Source organism: Pipistrellus kuhlii, unplaced genomic scaffold, assembly GCF_014108245.1.
Source record: "Pipistrellus kuhlii isolate mPipKuh1 unplaced genomic scaffold, mPipKuh1.p scaffold_m20_p_16, whole genome shotgun sequence".
Classification (NCBI taxonomy): Eukaryota; Metazoa; Chordata; class Mammalia; order Chiroptera; family Vespertilionidae; genus Pipistrellus; species Pipistrellus kuhlii.
Genome location: NW_023425471.1, coordinates 10,550,001 through 10,573,817, shown reverse-complemented (window position 1 = coordinate 10,573,817; position 23,817 = coordinate 10,550,001). Strand labels below are relative to the sequence as shown.

General features: G+C 41.4%; 2 pseudogenes; both read left to right on the top strand.

Moving 5' to 3' along the window:
• Positions 1-2,461: 2,461 nt before the first annotated feature.
• Positions 2,462-2,902, top strand: LOC118720164 (annotated as a pseudogene).
• Positions 2,903-20,289: 17,387 nt separating this feature from the next.
• LOC118720163 lies at positions 20,290-23,051 on the top strand (annotated as a pseudogene).
• Positions 23,052-23,817: the final 766 nt, after the last annotated feature.

Sequence of the window (23,817 nt, the reverse complement as noted above, 5' to 3'; positions counted from 1 at the left end):
ATTTCTGAATGCATAATAATCTGGACATTCAGTGTATATCCTATATAATAAAAGGCTAATATGCAAATTGTCCCCTTGACCAGGAGTTCGACCAGTGGGCAGGCCAGCCAACTGCCCATGTCCCCTCCCCCTGGCCAGGCTGACCAGACCCCATCCATGCACGAATTCATGCACCAGGCCACACACACACACACACACACACACACACACACACACATACATACTGAGTGGTCAGATGATTATGCATTATGCATTCAGAGATCCTAATAATCTGGCCACTCAGTGTATTTAAAAAGAAAAATACACTATGCAGTTCCCTCTTGTGTTCAAGTAGGTGAAAAGAGTAGTGTGCATTGTCCAAGGCATATATGGTCTTTGTCACCTCTTACAAGCTTTGGAAACTTTTAATTGGCTCTTTACTCCTGGGCACTAGATCTGCAATCCTCTCTGTGACTCAAGGACTAGGCTCTCATGTCTAAGTATAAAGGTTTAAGTACCAGCTCAGCCACTTACTAGCTATACAACCTTAAGCAGGTATTTAACACCCTATCTCAGCTTCATCATCTGTAAAATGTAGACAATAATATTAGCTACTTCTGCGATAGTTGCAAATAATTTTATACCTGGTATCTAGGAAGTGTTCAATAAATGCTCATTATTATCATAACTTCCATGGTAGTGTTTCAGTATATAAGACATGAATAACTGAGAGAAGAAGAAATAGAAGCTGATTTCGCCTAACTTGCTATCTCTTCAAAAATGTCTTTGAATGTTTGAAGTGCTCATGGGGCAATTGATGGATGGATATCAGAATAAATAGATGGATAGATATGTGATAAAACAAAAAGACTGAAACATTCATTGTAGTATCTAGATGATGTGTGTGTTCACAGCACAATTTTTCAATTTTTTATGTAATATAGATGTTGGAAAAACAAAAGAAATCTGAAAAAAGTACATGACAAATATGTAAACCCTGTATCATTACCAAGTATAGGCAGAGACCCTGTACTATTCAACTTTGAGTTAAATATAAACACCTAATTATGGATTTTTCTTCTTATTCTAAACTGAAATGGTAGGCTTCAGTTTTCCTTTCTAATTTCAGAAAAACCTTCGCTTTCACCCTAAATCCTTCTATCCTGTCAGATGTTCTAACGCTTCTTTCTCATTCTATGTACGAGCATATATTGTGTTCAAAGCCTTTTTCCTGCAAGAAGTGATAAGAACCACAAAGCCGCCTGGCCAGCATGGCTCAGTGATTGAGCATCAACCTATGAACCAGGAGGTCACAGTTTGATTCCAGGTCAGGGCACATGCCCGGGTTGCGGGCTCGATCCCCAGTAGGACTTGCGCAGGAGGCAGCCGACCCATGATTCTCTCTCATCATTGATGTTTCCATCTCTCTCTCCCTCTCTGAAACCAATAAAAAAAAAAAGAACCACAAAGCCCACTCTGACTTGTCTTACCCTAAGAAAATAAAAGAAGGGGTATGGGGCCCTTTCTCTGTTTAAATAGCCCAGAGATCTAAGTTATTTATATTTTATCTATCCCTTAAATTAGGCAAATTCTAAGACAATTTAATTCCAAGAGCACATTAATTCTCCAGAGAAATGTGGGGTTTTTTTGTTCAAAATTCTATCATTGTTATTTCTTTTTATAAAGAGCTTCGTATTTGGTCCATTATTGTTCAGACCAACAAAAGGAGAGAGATCTCTGGCAGACACAGTTGTTTTGCCTCCTCCACAACCCTTGCCTACCTTCTTTTTAGCCTCCTGGCTCCTAAGACTATATGCAGGCCCAAAATGAAAACGAGGCATGGTGGGATTCAACTGAGTGGTGCTGGACTTCTCATTTCTCTTAAAGTGATTGGACGCTGAAAATGCATAATTTATATCAGCTGTGGATGCTGTGGCGATTGTAAAACATGTCCCCAAACTCATTGTCCTCCCATCAAAAGATAGGATCTATGTGCTAGACTGGAAAAACAGGCTGGGACAATGAGTGCCTGGTTTTTCCGGCATCTATAAAAATCTACTAGTATAAGGAATACAAGGTTGAGAATGGCTTTTATTATTATTATTTTATTGTTGTTTGTTGTCAATCCTCACCGGATATTTTTCCATTGACTTTTAGAGAGAGTGGGAGGTAGGGTGAGAGACAGAAACATCGATATGAGAGAGACTCATGGATTAATTGCCTTCTGCACATGCCCCAACCAGGACTGGGGATTGAGCCTGCAACTGATGTTCGTGCCCTTGACCAGAATCGAACCCGAGACCCTTTAGTCCATGGGCTGGCGCTCTAACCACTGAGCAAAACCGGTCAGGGTGGGACTGGCTTTTAGGTAGTCAGTCAAAATAGTCTGCCACAGCTTTTTTTGGAATTGGTTGTAGGGTATCTGCTCTGGGAGTGAGCTGCCCCTGTTCCGTTCCCCCAACCTCTGAGTCTGAGTCCTAGAATGGAGACTGAAGGAGACCCAGAGACACAAAGAACTAGAGACATCCAGAATGATCAAATAATGTCCAGACCCAAGTTCCATGAGAGCCCATGGGCATCCAGCAGACAGCCTTGAAAGAGGCTGTGTCGAAGATGCTGAGACCTGAGACTAGGCCAGGAAGGAACCCTCTCAACCCTGCGGCCTTTAGGCAGATGTTCAGAAAGTTCCGCTCTGAGGCTGCAGCTGGGGCCACAGATGTCCTCAGACATCTCCTGGAGCTTGCCAGGAAGTGGCCGAGACCTGATATTCCTGAGAAGGAGCAAACTGTGGAAACGCTGCTACGGGAACAATTCCAGGCCATCCTGCCTGAGGAACTGAGCTCAGGTGAAGAAATGTCAGCCCAGGGTCAGATTCACTGAGTCTCACTGCTCACTTGTTGCTCAGCATACACATGAGATGTAAGCGAAGGTTCTCTTTGTTGCAAGTTCCTACCGCAGTCACGGGAAATCTGAACCTTGGCTGTATTTGAGTTTGCCTTTGACTAGTTGCAATAAGAATATATCAAGAACCCTCATGCACTGCTGGTGGGAATGCAGACTAGTGCAGCCATTGTGGAGAACAGTATGGAGTTTCCTCAAAAAACTAAAAATGGAACTCCCATTTGACCCAGTGATCCCACTTCTAGGAATATATCCCAAGAAATCAGAAATGACATATGTACCCCTATATTCATAGCAGCACAATTTACCATAGCTGAGATCTGGAAACAGCCTAAGTGCCCATCAGCAGATGAATGGATTAAAAACTATAGTACATCCATACAGTGGAATACTACGCTGTTATAAAAAAGGAATTCTTACCATTTGCAGCAGCATGAATGTACCTGGAGAACATTATGTTAAGTGAAATAAGCCAGGCAATGAAAGAAAAATACCACATGATCTCACTCGTTTATGGAAAATAAAGAACATTATAACCTGATGAACAAAAAGATACAGAGGCAGTAAAGCATTGAACAGACTGTCAAATTACAGCGGAAAAGCTGGGGAATGTTGGGGGTTGGGGGGTAAGCGATCAACCGAAGGACTTCTATGCATGCATATAAGCACACCAATGGACAAGAGACATGGGGGGGGGGTGAATGCGATGGGGTAAGGGAAGCTGGGGGAAGGTCAATGGGGGGGAGGAAAAGGAGATATATGCACTAATATATGTGATATTTTAAACTAAAAAAAAGAACTCTTACCATTCACAACAACATGGGTGGACCTGGAGAGCATTATGTTAAGCGAAATAAGGCAGTCAGAGAAAGATAAATATCACACGATCTCACTCATTTATGGAATATAATGAACAACATAAACTAATGAACAAAAACAGACCCAGAGACAGAGAAACATCGATCAGACCATCAAGCCTCAGAGGGAAGGTAGGGGAGGGTGAGGGTAATGGGGAGAGATGAACCAAAGGATTTGTATGCATGTATATAAGCATTACCAATGGACACAGACAGTAGAGGGGTAAGGGCATGACCGGGGGTGGGGGGACCAGGGAGAGGTCAATGGGGGGGTAAAGGACACATATGTAAAACTATATGTAATACTTTAAACAATAAAGAATGTTTAAAAATCTATAAAAACTCATGTCTGGACTTGTTTTTGTCCGGGGCAGGGCTGTGAACTCCAGGAGGAGTTTCTCTGCCTTCTTGTTATGCCCATCAGCCAGGTGCTTGTTTCTTTGCTCTGCTGAATGTTGTTTTTTTTTTGTACCTTGTGACATCCTTAAATATATTGTTTTTATGTACGGTATCCAAAGAGGTAATTGCTTTAACATTCAGAACTCTCGATTCTTGCTGTGGTAGCATGAGTGGGAGTTTCTGCAACCCAACCAGTAACTCATTTGGGATGTCCTTGAAATAATAAAAATTTGTTTCTTAATAAAAATGCACTGTGGTATTAAAATAAGAATAGTCTGTCACAAATATTTTTTAAATATTTTTTTTTTTATTTCAGAGAGGAAAGAAGGAGGAGAGATAGAAACATCAATGATGAGAGAGAATCACTGATAGGCTGCCTCCTGCATGCCCCACGCTGGGGATTGAGCCCGCAACCTGGGCATGTGCCCTGACCGGCCATTGAACTGTGACCTCCTGGTTCATAGTTTGATGCTCAACCACTGAGCCATGCCAGCTGGGCACAAATCTTTTTATAATAAGGACAAAATCAAATGAGCAACTTATTTGGTAAAGAGATAACAACATGGATTTATTTTGCTACTAGATGATCATTTTGAGGGCTCATGATTTACAAACACCTAAAAACAATTTCTAATCATGTTATATAACTCTTGACTTTTTCCATGGTGCTGCTATGCCATCAATGCCTCTCCCTATCTGAAATTTCTTTTTGTGGTTTTTGTGTTTGTTTGGTTTGCTTTATTTGAGGTGTAACATACATACAGTATAGAATGCACTCTAATTTCAAGTGTGCAGCTCAATACATTTTGACGTATGTACACAGCCAAGTCACCACCACCTCCCACCCAAGATTTAGAATATTTACAATATTTAGAAGGCTCTCGCATGCCTCCTCTCAGTTAAAACCCACCTTCAAGGATAACCACTTATTCTAGCTTTTGTCATCATCAATTACGTTTGCCTGTCCTTGAACTTTATATTAACAATTTAAATAGTATGTATACTTTCATGACTGGCCTCTTCTGTAATGTCTGTGAAAATCAGTAGGATTGTATGTGTGTGTGCGTGTGTGTGTGTGTGTGTGTGTGTGTGTGTTGTACACTTGTTTTCTTTTTTGGAGTACTTCACTGTATGTGCATGCTATAAATTACCCATTCTCCCACCAATAGGCATTGAGGTTGTTTCCAATTTGGGGCTATTAGGAGAAGGTCACTATAAACATTCTTATAATGCATGTCTTTTGATGAATATGTGCACTCATTTCTCCTGGGTATATATCTAGAAGTGGAGTTTCTGGATCATGGGGTAGGGATTTGTTCAGCTTTAGTGATGATGCTAAACCATTTTTGCGAAGTTGCTATATCCCCGTATTTGGTTGCAGTTTCTAAGGCGCTAATATAATCTCTGATGCTACCTCTTCTTAACAAGAGTACCTTATTTTGTTTATCCTCACCTGAGGATATTTTTTCCATTGATTTTATAGAGACTGGAAGAGAGAGGGGAAGACAGAAACATTGATGTGAGAGAAACACATCAATTGATTGCCTCCCACAAAAGCGCCAACCAGGTTCTCCTCCTGGGGAGGAGCCTACAACCAAGGTATATGCCCTTGACCAGAATTTAACCAGGGACCCTTTGATCCACATGCTGATGCTCTATCCACTGAACCAAACCAACTAGAGTCCAAAAGAGTACATTTTTAAAAAAAATGTAAATTCTTTATTGTTCAAAGTATTACACATGTCTCCTCCTTCCCCCATTGACTCCTCCTGGTCTGCTCCTACCCCCAGCACATGCCCCCACCTCTTATTGTCTGTGTCCACCAGTCATGCCCATATGCATGCATACAAGTCCTTTGATTGACAAAAGAATACCTTTAAAGAGAAGTTTTACGACATGTAATCTTTCCTCTATAATTGGCTCATCAGCCTTCCAGCCTTTCTCTGTTGTTCTAACTAATAAAGGCCAGCTTAAAGGAACCCACACCAAGTGAATATTTTAGGCTGTCTTGTGACCTAATAAAATAGAAGCAGGTAAAGGCAAATGATTTTTAGGTCCATTTTCGCTTCATCTCATTTCATAAACTTGAGTTGCTCCTTCACCCCCTTTGGTTCATGCCTTTGTGGTTGAAAGAAATGACAGCAACTAAACTATGGGCACGTTGTGAAAATAAATGAGTCAAGTTCTTTAGGCTTCCCAGGGACAGGAAGGAGGAGGGGAGGAAACTGTTACAGAAATGTAATCATTATTGTAATTGGCCTGCAGTACTATGAATAAGTCATAATTATCTCACAATCTGAGTTAATGCTGTGATGCTTTCTCTTGTCGCGTCAACACGTGCATGTACATATCAAGACGACCCACAGAGCTGTTCCAATGCTGAACACGCCAAGGCCCCACTGTACATGCATGTCGAGTTCACAATCCAGAAAAACAGTTAATGCCCTCAGGACTATGGGGGCATTTTTACCCACGGTTTCCTCATCTTTCCCTATTCAAATCGCTACTGATTTTTTTTTTTTTTTTTGCATGAAAACCACCATAGCATTCAACTGTAAAAAAATGATTGATTTGTGCCAAAACCGGTTTGGCTCAGTGGAAAGAGCGTCGGCCTGCAGACTGAAAGGTCCCAGTTCGATACCGGTCAAGGGCATGTACCTTGGTTGTGGGCACATCCCCAGTAGGGAGTGTGCAAGAGGCAGCTGATCGATGATTCTCTCTCATCAATGTTTCTAACTCTCTATCCCTCTCTCTTCCTCTCTGTAAAAAATAAAAATATATATTTTTAAAAATGATAGATTTGCATTGGATGGGGACCTATTTCTGACATTTGTGCAAGTGCATTCTTTTTTTTAATTTTTAAAAATACTTTTTATTGATTTCAGAGAGGAGGTGAGATGGAGAGAGAGCAACATCAATGATGAGATCCCACAGTGGGGATCCAGCTTGCAACCCCAGGCATGTGCCCTGACAGGGAACTGAACCGTGACCTCCTGGTTCATAGGTCAACGCTTAACCACTGAGTCACATTGGCTGGGTTGTATAGGTGCATTCTAAAACTTATACAAATTCAGGGGGGGGGGATGTCATATTCTCATGCACATGGATGTCCCCAAACTCATCTTCAGTCAATACTTGTGAACTATTAGAGAATATTCCCCTCCACATGGAAAAAAGAAAACTAAATCAATAAAGTAATGAGAATGGGTTTACAAAACTTTCATGTTCATGAAATGGTCTGTGTTAAGTGTGCTAAATTGAATGCCAGCAACTTCATTCGAGACCAGCTATTTTGTTGTTCCTAGATTTTTTTTTTCTAAAACACATCAAGAGGCAATGCTAAACCAAGGGCATGTGTGGTAATTTCTGACAGATTAAGTGGTTCCTGGGGTCAAAACTCAAGGCTCCCTCAGATGCTCTGTCTTCAGCACCAAGACTTGTTGACACCAGTCCTTATTGGACCCCTGATCAATTCAATGAGAAGCTCTGGAAGAGGGAGGGCCCAGACACTGGTAGTTTGGTGATTTTTTTTAAGCTCTCCAGACGATTCTAACGTACAGCCAGGCAGATCTGAGTGTTACTGCAGTCCATCCTGCCCTGCACCATGGGCAATAAGAGGAAGGCAGCATTAGCTAAATTGTGATAGTCGCAGTCAGAATATTATCAATGGGATCTGCTTCGTTCTTTTTTTAAATATCTATTATTGATTTTTTACAGAGAAGGGGGGAGAGGAATAGAGAGTTAGAAACATTGATGAGAGAAAAACATCGATCAGCTGCCTCCTGCACACCCCCTACTGGGGATGTGCCCGCAACCAAGGTACATGCCCATAACAGGAATCAAACCTGGGACCCTTCAGTCTGCAGGCCGACGCTCTATCCACTGAGCCAAACCGGTTTCGGCGGTACAAACATTTTAATGTGGGAATCTGTGTGGGCTCTGGTATAGGCTGCTTACCCAGAGCAGGGGCCCTGATCTATCTGAGATCATGTCTTAAGAGACCAACCAGCACAGCCCCTACAAAGGAGTTTATGTGCATGTTGATGCACTTTTTGAATAAAGGAGGAGGGAACGTTTCGTGTCCCAGGACCAGAGGCAGGGATGAGAGGTGGGAGCGGAAATGGAGAATGTCCTGGTATTAGTTCTCCAACTGGCCCTAGGAGACAGAGCCTGACTTTCAATCAAGAGAAGAAATGCAAGGAAAACTGGAAGGATCATTTTAAATTTTTTTTTAATATATTTTATTGATTTTGTACAGAGAGGAAGGGAAAGAGATAGAGAGTTAGAAACATCGATGAGAGAGAGTCATCGACCAGCTGCCTCTTGCACACCCCCTACTGGGGATATGCCCACAACCAAGGTACATGCCCTTGACCAGAATCGAACCTGGGACCCTTCAGTCCCCAAGCCGACGCTCTATCCATTGAGCCAAACCGGTCTCGGCTGGAAGGATCATTTTAATTCAAGATTCTGTGAGGCATGATTTGAGGGTCTCTGTACTCCAGAAAGCATGATTCCACCTCCCAAGGATGAATGCCTCTGTGAGCATGCAAACAGTCCCCTTGGCGTTCCCACAAGAGGTAACACATAACAGCCGGAAGTACCACCATGCAGTCAGGAGCAAAACCCATCAACTAGGGCGACTTGGAGTATGAGAGAAACAATATGATTATACTCCATGGTGATCTGCAAGCACGTGCGTGTCTCCTCATGACTTAATAGAAATGCTTTTGGGGAGGACGGGGCTTTAAGGAGTCTGGAAGACCTATGCTAGGAAATCTGGACTCCCATTGTTAATACAATTCCATCTGTGTCCAACAGTGAAGTCAAGAGGCGTTTATGTCACAGTAATTTATTGTCTGATGTCAAAAAGAAAATAGACCTGCCAAGCATAAGAATCCTCTTAAATCTTCACCTCTTTTGGTGAATTAACAGTCTTGTGAATAAAAGAAAGCTGCAGAGCAAGGGAGGTCATATTGTAAAACTACTCAGGAATCAAATAATTTTGACTGTGTATCTTAAGTAATTCTTCTTTTTCACCATAATGCCAATAGGAAACTTCTGAATAGAGTGCTGAATAAATCACAAAGTCTTCCCCCCACTAAAGTCCATTAGCAAAAGAGATCATAGAATCAGAACAGATGAGAAGAAAAAGGTATCTTTGGTGGGAAAAGTAAATGCCACTATTCTACTGTCACATTCTTGAGCTCATTCTCATCATTCAAGAAAACTAAACTCTGTGATACTAGAAGGATTCACAGGATAAAGGGTGGAAAACACCCAAGAGCCTGGCCTGTGTGGCTCAGTGGTTGAGTGTTGACCTATGAACCAGGAGGTCATGGTTTGATTCTCAGTGAGGTCACATGCCCAAATTGCAGGTTCGATCCCCAGTAGGGGGTATGCAGAAGGCAGCCGATCAATGATTCTCTCTCATTATTGATGTTTCTCTCTCCCGCCCCCTTTCCCTTTCTCTCTGAAATCAATAAAAATGTGTTTTTAAAAAATGTGGCCTCACAGAGTGAATCCTAAGGGACTAATCAGCTCATAAAAATGCTAGCAAATGACCACAGGTTAAGGAACAAATTCCAGGTAAGCCTGACTCTCAAGGGCTCCGTTTAATAACTTCCACTAAAGACAACTTTGACACATTCATACTTGTGGTGTTCTGAAGAGGGCCATCTATGCCACACTGAAAAAAAAAATCAAAATGTTCTACAACTTAAAGCTTTTTTTTTTTCCAACTGCATTTTCCTTTTCCTTTCTCACTTTGAGGACATAGATTTTTTTCACTTTTTTTTTTTTGCACTTGATCATAGCAGAAGTGTCTATTAAAAAAAAAAAAAAAAAAAAAGCAGTCGTGTGGGGGGTGTCCAGACCATAGCACCACCTTGCAGGCAAAACTACTCTATAGCTACCTGGTCATTAGCATGCCTTGATAATTAGAATCCTTTAGATGAGATCCAACACAGAATTCCATACCCAATTCTAGTTTCATATTCAGGGCATTAGAGAGGTGTGCATTTGTTTCCAAAACCAAAAATAAAAGCCACCCAAGGGGTTCTACTTCTGAATTAAATCATATTTAATAACCCCCCATATATCATTTGTATAGGTCAAACATTGTTGCTATCCCATTGAGATAGTTAGAGAGGGAATAGAAAGTTGTAGTGCAGCTTTGTTATTAGCTGGGTTTATGCTCAAAATACTGATATGGAGCTCTTGTACGCAGGACGGAGAGAGCTGCTGTGGCTCTCTCTCTGCCTCAAATCCAAATGTGAGATATGAATAAAAGAGATGGCCTAACCTTAAATGCTCTATACGAGGGCCAGGCTCTGACCCAGGTAAGGAGAAAGCTGCCCCCATTTTGTCTCTGACTTCTAAATAAAAGGACTCCGAAAGATGGGATGCATCAAACATCCTGGTCAATTTGCCTTGGCCTATAAAAAGAATGCGAGTGCCCTAGCTGGTTTGGCTCAATGGATAGAGCATTGGCCTGGGGACCGAAGGGTCCCTGGTTCGATTCCAGCCAAGGGCACATGCCTGGATTGTGGGCTCGATCCCAAGTAGAGGGCGTGCAGGAGGCAGCCCATCAATGATTCTCTCATATCATTGATGTTTCTCTCTCTCTCCGCCTCTCTAAAATCAATTAATATATATATATATATATATATATATATATATGTATATAACATGTATATATGTTATATATGTTATATGTATATTATATATATATATATTTTTTTTTATTTTATTTTATTTTTTTTTTTTTTTTTAAAGAATGGGTGTGTTGCCCTGTGGTACCACATTCCCAATTGAGGGTCTAGACAAGTCAAGCCTCTGCTCATAGTAGGGTTTCCATGTACTAAGAGTGCTATCGCTAAGGGGAACTGAGAATGCTGGTGTGGGAAATTTGCCATATCAAGCTGACAGCCAGCCAAAGGTGCTGAAGAAATTGAGATCTAGGCATCAGGGTTCAAATCCTGAGTTTCCCACATACCAGTTTGGTGACCTTGCCAAGTTCTCTCTCTTGAGCCTCAATTTCATCATCTGTACAATGAAGCTGATAAAAAGGACCTACATCTTTTGGGTTACATGAGTTAAAACACTTAACGAACGGACCAATGCCCGATACATAACAGAGTCTCAACCTAAACTGTTATTATTTACAACTTTTTCCAGTGGTTTGAATTATTGCTTGTAAAGCCAGAAATGGATTACAGATTAAAAACAGGACATTTAAAAAAAATCAGTGATGGTTCTGATGAGATTGATTAGGCTGGAGATGAAACAACACAGAATAGCATACTGGAATCAAATGAATCATTCTCTAGCAATTGCAGTACATAAAATGAAAATAATGTACCCAAAATGCTCTCACGATGTCATTTAAAGACAATAAAATGGTGGCTGACTTTGTTATATGCAGTAAGCGGTTATCATGTCAAAACAGTGCACAAGTCATCAGCAGAGTTGAAACAGTGAAATTTTTCAAAGTATAATAGTTCGCGGTCCTTGGCAAGTTAGAACATCATTTTGAAACAACACATGCACACAGTGAGCATAAAAATAAGGCTCTTGGTTCTTTCAGCATAAATTAAACAATTTAATGTTATTTTTTAATTATGCAAACAAAATTTAAATCTGATTATATAAATACAAATGAGATATTTCAAAGCAAGATGCCACAATGCACATAGAGAAAAGCTTACTAAAAGAAGGAGACAATTTAATACAAAAATGGCCAAAGAGTTCATCAGACACATCACAAGAGAGGATATCCAAATGGGTGTTATCAATATAGGGATCGGGGCCCTGCCTAGTCATCAGGGGAATGTAAGTTAAAACTGCAATGCCATATTGCTACACATCCACAGAATAGCTAATATGAAAAAGACAATACCAAGTGTTGACAAGGGTGCAGAGCAACCAAAAGTCTCCTGTTTCTGGGGGGAATGTAAATTGGTTCAAACATTTTGGAAAACTCTTTGTCAATATCTACTGAAGTTGAACATAAGAACTATCTATGAGGCAGCAATTCCATGTCTACTTATATACCCAACTGAAATGCATACAAATGTCCCCTGAAAAGCATGTACAAGAATGTTTATACAGTCCTATTCATAGCTGCCAAAAATAGGAGCGCGCCAATGCCTTCAACAGGAGCAAGGGTAAGAGCACTGTGGTATACTCACACAATGGGTATGATACAGTCAGGAGAAATGAACTGTAATTACATAAACCACCTGATGGATCCCCTGAACAAAATCTTGAGTAAAAGGATCCAGCCACAGGCGATCATATACTGTAGGGTTCCATTTACATCAAGTTTTAAAAGCAGACAAATATCATTGATGTTGTTAGAAGTCCCAGAATACTGGTTACTCCCTGGAAACAGAGTGAGGCAGCACAAACAGTACCATGGGTTCTGGTTACAATGGTTTGCTCGCTTTATGAAAATCCATTTAGCTTTTGAGATATGATTTCTGCACTTTTCTGTACGTATGACATATTTCAATTTTTAAAGCTCACATTTTTATAAAAAGTGCTTAGTAAAACCTGATCTACTGATATTACAACATAGATGGAAGTTCCATGACGGGAAGCGGTATTTGTCTCTTTTATTCACTGATGTGCTGTAAGCACCTAGAACAGCACCTGATACATAGTAGGTACTCGACAGATATTTACTAAATGAATGGTAGAGAAGCCAACTGCTCCAAACATATAATGTGTACCATTATCTGAAATAACTGGAATAGAATCCAAGAAAGTACATATCCAATGAATCTGTTCAAAGGCTGTTATGTGAAATCTACAATTCACCTGCATAATATAGATTTGTGTCTTTCTTCTCTGCCTATTTTTTATACACTGAGTGGCCATATTATTATGATCTCTGAACGCATAATAATCAGGTCACTCGTGTGTGTGTGTGTGTGTGTGTGTGTGTGCGTGTGCGTGTGTGTGTGTGTGTGTGTGTGTATTAGAGGCCCGGTGCATGAATTTGTGCATGGGTGGGGCCCAGCCAGTCTGGCCAGGGGGAGGGGACATGGGAGGTTGGCAGGCTTGCCCGCTGGTCAAACTGCTGGTTGAGGGGACAATTTGCATATTAGCCTTTTATTTTACAAGATATACACTGAGTGGCCAGATTATTATGCGTTCAGAGATCATCATAATCTGGCCACTCAGTGTATATGTTCTTTCACGTGACTATTAAGAAGACTTTTAGTATATAAACCACTTATCACTTATTCAACAGAAATGTCTCTTTAAGTATTTGATATTTTAGTTTATTACCAAAAAGGTAATAATAAAGTAGTAAGCCCTTTACTGAATAAACTGGGCAAGTGTGGGCTTTGATCAATGCTGGTGCCACAACATTTTCAATGACAATAGTTCTTATTCTACTTAGATAAGTTCTAAGCATTAACAAGATGTCAGCATCTTTCAAAATACGAGTTGAATAATGCCATACAAACTGCCAATTTTATTACAGAGCAGACCTTAAATTACAGACTTTATAGAGGTGTTTATAATTACATGGGCAGCAAGTATCATAATTTCCTTCTTTATATTAAAGGCCAATAACTGTCTCAAGACAAGGAGCAAGTACCAATTTTTTTCAAATTAAACAAGAAATCAGTATTTTTATGAAGGAATCTGATTCAGAGACAGATTTCCATGCCCCCCCCCCCCCCGCTTTAATAACGGAACACCTGATTTTTGGCTGGACACATTACCTCCTAGCCGAAGACTCCATTTCCTGGCCTCCCTTGCAGCCAGGTATGACAAAGTTCTGGCAAATGGGATGTCATTGAAAATGTTATGTGCCTCTTGTGGGTCATGCCTATAAAAAGAATGGGTGTGTTGCCCTGTTGTACGACATTCCCACTGGCTGATGGGTGTGGACTCATAAGTACCTCAGACCATGGCTAGAAAGCCAAATGGTGAGGCTGGCAGAGCAACAAGACAGCACGTGCCTGGAGCCATGAATGACCTTGTGGCACAGACCTACCCTTTCAGACCTTCACTGCCTTTTCACTGGAACATTACATGAAAGAGAAATAAATTTCTCTGTTGTTTAAGCCACAGTGTCATGGGGTCTTTTTGTTACAAAAGCATACATTAGCCCTAACCAGTGTGACTTGGTGGATAGAGCGTGGGCCTGCAGACTGAAGGGTCCCAGGTTCGATTCCAGTCAAGGGCATGTACCTTGGTTGCGGGCACATCCCCAATAGGGAGTGTGCAGGAGGCAGCTGATCAATGTTTCTCTCTCATCGATGTTTCTAGCTCTCTATCCCTCTCCCTTCCTCTCTGTAAAAAATCAATAAAAATATTTTTTAAATAAAATTTGCTATGTTCTTTAAAAAAAAGCATACATTAAACATTAATGAATAAAAATGCCACTAACTAAACTATCCCTGAAAAAGCATATGTAACACATTCACTTATACAGCTTTGTTTCTCATTTCTCCACTCTCTGAATGTGGCAGGCAGAATAATGGCCCCTCAAATTTTCCAGGAATCTCTGATGTCACTTACATGGCAGGAGACACATTGCAGATGTGATTAAGTTAAGGGTCTTGAGATGAGAGGAACCTGGATTGCTCAGGTGGGCCCAATGTAATCACAAGGATCTCTCAAAGAGGGAGGCAGGAAGATGGGAGTCAGAGGCGATGTGATGACTGAACCAGAGGTTGGATAAAGACACTTCAAAGGTGGAGGGAGAAGTCATGAGGAAAAAAAAAAGAAAGGAGCCTCTAGAAGCTAGGAAAGGCAAGGAGACTGTTTCTCCTTTAGAACCTGCAGGAGGAATTCAGCCCTGCTGACACCTTAATGCTATCCTCGTAAGACTCATATCAGACTTCTGATGTCCGGAACCATAATCAATCTGTGGTCCTCTCTTGCTGAAGCAATGGAAAACCAATACACTGAACATGGTTCAGCCACTTGGATCTTTCAGTTTATCAAACACACCAAGCTCTTTCGTTCCTTAGAACCACTATCCATGCTATTCTGTCTGCAATTGCCTGGATAACTTATCTTCTTCCAAACTATTAAATGGTGGATTCCTTCTTGCCATCTGGGCTCATCCTAAAAGTCACCTTTCCTGCCTACTAAAACAGTGACCCTTATTCTCTCTTACAGTACTGTTCTTTTCCATCATAAAAGGCCCATTTTTTTTGAAATTATTTACCTGTTTACTTATTTATTTATTCATCAACTAGACTAAATTGCGAGTACCATGAGGCTGAAAATCATATCCATTGTCTTCATCTTTTGTGAATTGTGGACCTGGCATGGATATCCCATAAGCATTGTGGGGTTTTTGGTTCTTGTTTTGTTTTTTATTTTAATGATTTCAGATTGAATGGTCTGAGAGGGAGGGAGGGAAGGAAAGAGAAAGAGAGAAAATCATTGATTGGCTGCCTTTGCACACCCCCTACTGGGGATCAAGCCTAAAAACCCTGGCGTGTGCTCTGACTGGGAATCGAACCCTGACCTCCTGGTTCCTGGGTCGATGCTCAACTTTGAGCCACACTGGCCAAGTTGTTCTCATTTTTGTTTTTTAATTTTTATTAAATGTATAGGCGTGACAAAACTTATATAGCTTTCAAGCGTACTATTCTATGTGTGACCGGTATAATGTAATGTGTGTTCACCACCCAAAGTCAAACATATATTAAATGGATGTTTAATAAGTCCAGCACATTAGGTTAGCAATGGAGTTACACTATTACCAAGTTAAAAAACTGAAAATAAATGTCCAATGAAACAAAATATACTGTCCTCAACAAGAACAAAATTACTTCATTGTTTTGAAAGTTTGAGAACATCTTAGAACAAAAGGAACAAAAGGTCAAAGATTCCTTTAAACAACATCAGAAATTGTGCTATCAGAGAGATTTTAACTGGCCAGAAACTCTTTCACTAACTGTACACTTAGTGGTTGAAAAAAACTGCTAACAACTAACTTTGGAACTAAGTGTCTCAAAATTCCTCTTACATGACTCTAGATCAGCTGACATTCAGATGAGTCATACGACTCCATGGTAAGATGTCACAACCTATTTCAAGTACTTATCTATGTAAGATTTTTATAATGCTACATAACCAAAGCAAAATGCAACAGTAAACTGTAAAAACACACAGGTACCGAGACCATTATCTCAAAGAGAAATGTGCACCCTCATGTCCATAGCACCATTATTCACGAAGTTCAAAGGAGGAAGTGACCCAAGTATCCATCAAGAGATGAATGAACAAAATGTGGTCTGTGCACTCAATGAAATGTTCTTCAGCCTTAAAAAGGAAGGAGACTCAACACATGCTGCAACAAGAATGAACCTCATATATGTCGAAGCAATTTCTTCACCAATACTGCTCCTAGGGCAATGGAAACTAAAGAGAAAATAAACAAATGGGACCCCATCAAAATACAAAGCTTTTGCACAGCAAAAGAAACCATCAACAAAACAACAAGAAAGCCCACTGTATGGGAGAACATGTTTGCAAATGTTATCACCGATAAAGGTTTAATCTCCAACCTCTACAGGGAATTTATACAACTTAATAAAAGGAAGATAAATGATCTAATAAAAAAATGGGCAACGGACCTCAATAGAAACTTTTCAAAAGAAGACAGAAGGAAGGCCTAGAGACATATGAAAACATGCTCAAAGTCACTAATTATCCAAGAGATACAAATTAAAATGACAATGTGGTACCATCTCACACCTGTCAGAATGGCTATCATCAACAAATCAACAAACGACAAGTGCTGCTGAGGTTGTGGAGAAAAAGGAACCCTCCTGCACTGCTGGTGGGAATGCAGACTGGTGCAGCCACTGTGGAGAACAGTATGGAGTTTCCTCAAATAACTGAAAATGGAACTCCCATTTGACCCAGTGATCCCACTCCTAGGAATATATCCTAAGAAACCAGAAACACAAATCAGAAAGGATATATGCACCTCTATGTTCATAGCTGCACAATTCACCATAGCTAAGATATGGAAACAGCCTAAATGCCCATCAGCAGATGACTGGATTAAAAAAACAGGGGGAACATCTACACAATGGAATACTATGCTGCTATAAAAAAGAAGACATTCTTACCATTTGAAGTAGCATGGATGGAACTGGAGAGCATTATGCTAAGTGAAATAACCCAGGCAATGAAAGAAAAATACCACATGATCTCACTCATTTATGGAAAATAAAGAACATTATAACTTGATGAGCAAGAAGAGAGATACAGAGACAGTAAAGCACCGAACAGACTGTCAAATTATGTGTGTGTGTGTGTGTGTGTGTGTGTGTGTGTGTGTGTATGCTGAGTGGCCAGATTATTATGACCACCCCATCAGTACTTCGTTGGGCTACCTTTTGCCTTCAATACTACGGCGATTCTTCTTGGCATTGACTCCACGAGATGTTGAAAGGTGATGCAAGGAATCTGACACCATGCCTGATGAATAGCACTGTCCAGTTCTGTGAGATTGGATGGTGGTGGAACCAGCTGCCTGGTGGCTCTTTTAACTTCGTCCCACAAAATGTTCAATTGGATTGAGATCTGGTGATTGTGGGGGCCACCTAAGCAAGGTAAAGTCTCCCTCATGTTCTTGAAACCACTCCTGCACAATACGAGCACCGTGGCATGGCCCATTGTCTTGTTGGAAGAAGCCATCTCCATTGGGATACACCATCAACATGATAGGATGAAGTTGATCAGCAATGATACTTAGGTATGTTGTGCTATTCAGATATTGTTCCACACGAATTAAAGGGCCCAAATCATGCCAGGAAAGCATGCCCCAAACCATAACACTGCCCCCGCCAGCTTGAAGGCTTGCACTCATACATGTGGGGTACATGCTTTCATGCTGTTTCCATGAAATTCATTCTTCCATCTGAATGATGCAACTGGAAATGTGATTCATCGGACCACATGTCTTTTTTCCAATGCTCAACTGTCCAATCCTTGTGCTCCTGAGCAAATTGGAGGCATTTTATTTTGGTAACCGTAGACAGCAAAGGTGTTCGAACGGGCCTTTGGCTTCCATATTCTATACAATGCAGTGTACAGCTAATTTGCCTACAAATGTCAGGTGGTCATAATAATCTGGCCACTCAGTGTATAATAAAGAGCTAATATGCTAATTAGACCAAACAGCAGAACTACCTTCCGCACAAAGCTGGGGCTGTGAGGGCCAAGCCCCTTGCATAAATTTTATGCATCGGGCCTCTAGTCGATAATAAAAATATATATTTTTAACAAGACAAGTAACCATATGATTCCACCTATGTGAGGTCGATCAAAATATAAAGAGATGGTGTCTTATTTTTGGTATCTTCCAAATGACTATATATTATCTTTATTATTGGAAAGAAGAATATACTATTCAATAAGAAAGATTTGCCCAATCATAATGAGCAACACCCCCCCCCCCAACCAAGGACCCAGATTGTGATATCTAAATACCATTTCCCACTAAAAGAAACAAGGACTTTTTGGAGAAATAGCAAGGTCAGGTGGTATATAAGGGAATCCTGCATCATCTTTTTATATCAGGAAGCAAGGAAACTATAATCTAGCGTTGTGTCAAAAGAACTAGGGCACCAACTTGAAGGATCTTGTGGAACAAAATGGTGGATCGTGTTCAGAGCCTGGTCCAGCTAGAGAATCTGTGCAAACAGCCGTATGAAACCACAGATACAACCACTCCGCTCCGGGCAGAGAAAGGCTTGGCTGAATTCACCAACAGCCCTGATTTCCTGAACAAGTGTGAGCTACTCCTGAAAAGAGGGAGTTGATCATATTCCCAGCCTCACAAAGCTTGTATCATGCAGAAATAATCCTTCACCAATGGAACAACAAATAGATTTTGGAACTCAATTACCTTCCCTCTTGGCCAAAGTTGGCTACTTTAGTGACACAAGCATTTATCTATAACAATAAAAGGGTAATATACTAATTAGAATGTCTTCTGGACATCATTCCAGACATCCTTCCTGACAAAGCCAGGGCTGGAGGGAAGCCAGCCTGGGTCCAGGGTGCCTGTCGGCAGCCAGAAGAAGGAAGTAGCCAGGGTCCCAGGTGCCTGCCGGAGGCTGGAGGGAAGCCCGGGTCCTGGGTGCCAGAGGGAAGCTAGTGCCAAAGCCGGGGAAAGGAAGACCTACTCTTGCACAAAATTTCATGCATTGGTCCTCTAGTCTATATATATATATATATATATATATATATATATATATATATATATATATATACACACACACACACACATACATATATAAATATATATGTGTGTGTATGTGTGTGTGTGTATATATATATATATATATATATATATATATATATATATATACCTAAGCAACTGTCCGACCATTTGCCCAGTAGCTATGATGCACAATGACCACCAGGGGCCAGATGCTCTGAGAAGTAAAGGAGAAAGCCCAATTCCTCACATAATCGGCTGTGGGTTAGGTTGCTGCTGGGGCACTGTTGGCCCTGAATCAGCTTCACCAGCACCCCAGAACCACAGAGGAGAGAGGAAGGAACCCGATTCGTCGTGGAATTAGCCATGGGTTAGGTTGCTGCTTAGGCACTGTTGGCCCCAAATCTGCTTCACCTGCACCTTGGACCCATCATGAAATGTCAGAGGCCTGATGCATGAATCCCTTGGCCTGGCCTGTGCTCTCTAGCAATCCGGGACCCCCTCAGGGAGAGCTGGTTTCAGCCTGATCCCCACATGCCAGGCTGAGGGACCCCACCTCTAATCTATATATTTGAAAGTCTAAGCAACCAGCTGACTGGCCAGTTGGTATGATGCGCACTGACCACCAGGGGACAGACACTCAATGCAGGAGCTGCTGAGTGACAGCTTCTTTGCAGAGTGCCCTCTCATACTCAGGGACCCATCGGGGGAATGTCATAGACTGCCGGTTTCAGCCCAATCCCTGCATGCCAAGCCAAAGGACTTCACTTGCCGGAGGAACTCCACTCACTCTGCAGACGCCCTTCAAGCCACGGTGCCACCCCAGGTGCAGCTGGCCAGGGAGGGACCGCTGGAGGTTGGCCCTAGGGTGTGTACAGCCTATCTCGCCCAGTCCTGCCCTGCCACCCACCTTCTAATTAATTTCCTTTATTTTGCATGAATCCATGCACTGGGGTACTACTTCAGTTATATTCCAGTATCAGAAAACTGGGCTGGTTTGCCTGTCAGAAGGACTATGTCTTCAGAAATGCAATCACAGACGTCACAAGGTTTTTACAGGATAATGTTGAATACTGCATCATTGGCGTCACAATTTTATCTCAGCTAACCGATGAAATTAATCAAGCAGACACCACCCATCATTTAACCCAGCACAGAAAAATAGTCTCTTCTTTCTGAGATTCATCATTATTTGATATCTTCACACTCCCCTGCAATTTACTAAAAACAGGCTTCGGGAAAGAATCTAAACTTGAATGATGAAAGTCAGCATAGTTTGCTCGTGCAACTGCTCAAACTCATGCATAACTGCCTATACTCTGATTTCATCCGTGCATCTACTGACGAGTCCTCACATGACCTGTGCACAGTACATATTCTCATCAGCTGGAGGATCAGCATTCTGAGATTCTTCAACTCTGCAGCTGTTTTTTTGTTTTTGTTTTTGTTTTTTTAATTTGTATCATTCCATTCCTCCTTCATTTTCACCTCGGGGGTTATCCTACTTAGTACAGATCACCTAAGTTTGAAGATCCCTGCTTAACAATGCAAAGACGAAGTTTCTCTCATCTTGCTGATGGTGTTAAACAAATACTGGAAAATCCATAGAGTTTATCAGACCCGAACAATTACCATGAGGTTTGCAGAAGACTGGCCCAACTTAAAAAAAAAAAAAAAAAATACTGGCCGAAACCAGTTTGGCCCAGTGCATAGAGTGTCGGCCTGTGGACTGAAAGGTCCCAGGTTCGATTCCGGTCAAGGGCATGTACCTTGGTTGTGGGCACACCCCTAGTAGGGGCTGTGCAAGAGGCAGCTGATCGATGTTTCTCTCTCATCGGTGTTTCTAACTCTCTATCCCTCTCCCTTCCTCTCTATAAAATATCAATAAAATATATATTTTTTAAAAATTCTCTAAGCTGTACTGCCGACTCTTGGAAGTTCTGGTTTGAACAATGAGACCATGGTCCTAAGCAGCATCATAGAAAACAAAATCACCAACCTCAAGTACTGGGGCCACTGTGAACCAATCACCTCTAGGATGCTACAGCTTCTCAATTCCATTGGATACAATACTGTCAGGAAACCAGTGAAGCTTGGTGAACAAGCACACAAGCAAGCACTTTTCCTTTTTGGGTCTTAACAATCCAACCTGACAGACATGCAGTGTCAGTCTACCTTCTACACAGCATTTGGGCACCTGCTCGTGGTAGATTAAGGAGAGGATGAAGATCAGTCTGAACAACTGATGCTGCCACTCACAGCAGCATTGGAAGCTATGGCCCAGATGTTTAGCACAAATAGTTCCAATGAGCAAGAGGCAAAGCGAACTCTAGTGGGCCTGGTAAGAGACCTGAGAGGTGTAGCTTTCACCTTCAATGCCAAGACCAGCTTCATGATGCTGTTTCAGTGGGTATACTCATCCGATATGCCAGTTCTCCAGTGGACAACTGAGCTATGGTACCGTGATCCAGCCTGTACCACACCTGTGCTCAAGCTGATGGCTGAATTTGTTCATAATATATCCCAGCAACTCCCATTTGATGTCTCTTTCCCCAGTGGCATCTTACTCTTCAGAGAAACTAGCAAGATGATAACAATATATGGCAATCGCATGCTGACACTAGGAGAGGTCTAAAAAGATCAGGTCTAGACACTGAAGCTCAAGGGCATCCCCAGCTGCTTCTCACTCTGAAGGCTACTCTCTCGGAGCAATGTCAATTTGGGGATCTTCTATCTCTACGGAGACAATGCCCTAGACAACGCTCTCCAGACCTTCGTCAAGGTGCTCCTCTCTATTCCCCAAGGTGTTCTCCTGGATTACCCTAAGCTCAGCCAGTCTTACCATTCACTACAGAAAGTCCTGGCACAGGACCACAACTTTATTGCAAGCCTGGAACCTCCTATCATCATGTATATTCTCTCTTCCATATCTAAAGGACTAACTATACTTGACACCGTGGTATGCACAGGCTGTTGCACCACATCATGACATGCCTCTTCAAGCAGCTGTTGCATAGCAACAGGAAGACTACAATGACCTTGCACCAGGAGAGTGACTATATTCTGCATATCCTATAGCAGCATGCAGAGATGATCCAGCAGATGCTATCAATGGTGCTGAGCATCATCATCTATAAAGACTATAGGAACCAGTGGTCTATGTACCATTCCCTACCTGGCTTAATCTTGATGAAAACTATGTTTCTGATCTAAGGAACAGCAGTGGAACAGCCAGCCTCCAGAGAAGTAGCAAGCTATACGTCTTTGTTTCGAAAACCTGATGGAAGGCATAGAGCAAAATCTTCTAACGAAAAACAGGAACGGAATCACCCAGGTCTGTCAGCTTCCCATCAAGAAGTCATCACTTCAATGAAGAATCCCACTTATGGTGTGAATAGCAATAATATGATGAGCTGACACCTCCTTGGACTCTACCCGTACAGAGCAGCATTCCTTTGGTCTGGCTCATGGGCGCAAACAATTACAAGGGAGAGGGCCTGGCTGATCCTGGTTCCCTCCTCCAGAGGTGTGAAGAAAATGGCAAAGGTCAACTAGCTGTTTCCCCAGGGAATATGGATATGAATGCACCCACGAGGGCACAGAATACTGCTGGTTCTTGGGGGATGGGATGGGAAGGGGGGTGTGAGGAAATAAAGACACAAATATGTGAGACTCAAGCTCCCTCTCCTGGGGCCACCCAAAGGGAGAGAAGCCCTGTGTCCTGCCATAACCTGCCTTGTAAAAACATATACATTTTTTCATAACATTTTGAACAAGGTTGACATTAACTCAAGTTTAAAAGCAATGGTTTGAAATTAGAACTCAATTACAAGGGGAAAAAATCTGAAAAACACAAAACATATTGAGTCTAAATACCATGTTACTAAACAATGAATGGGTCAACAATGAGATCAAGTCAAAAATCAAGTTACCTTGAGATGAACATATTATACAACCCCAAAACAGTGAAAGCAGTTCTAAGAGGGAAAGGGATCTTCCTGATTGAGTTTGGAAGGTTGTATTTTTCTAGGAATATGTCCGTTTCTTCCAGGTTTTCTAGTTTGTTGGGATAGAGTTGTTCATAGTATTTTTTTTAACAATCCTTTATACTTCTGTGGGGTCTGTTGTTATTTTGCCTCTATCATTTCTGATTTTGTCTGGGTCTTCTTTTTGCTTCTTGGTGAGCCTGGCAATCTTGTTTATCCTTTCAAAGAACCAGCTCTTGGTTTCATTGATCTTTCTTTTTTTTTTTTTGTCTCTATGTCATTTATTTATACTCTAATCTTTATTAACTCCTTCCTTCTGCTCACTCTGGGCTTTGATTGTTGCTCTCTTCCTAATTCTTTGAGTTGTAGGATTAGATGATTTGCTACCACTTTTTCTTATGTTTTGAGGTAGGCCTGTAGAGCTATAAACGTCCCTCTCAGGACTGCTTTCATTGTATCCCATAAGTTTTGGATTGTT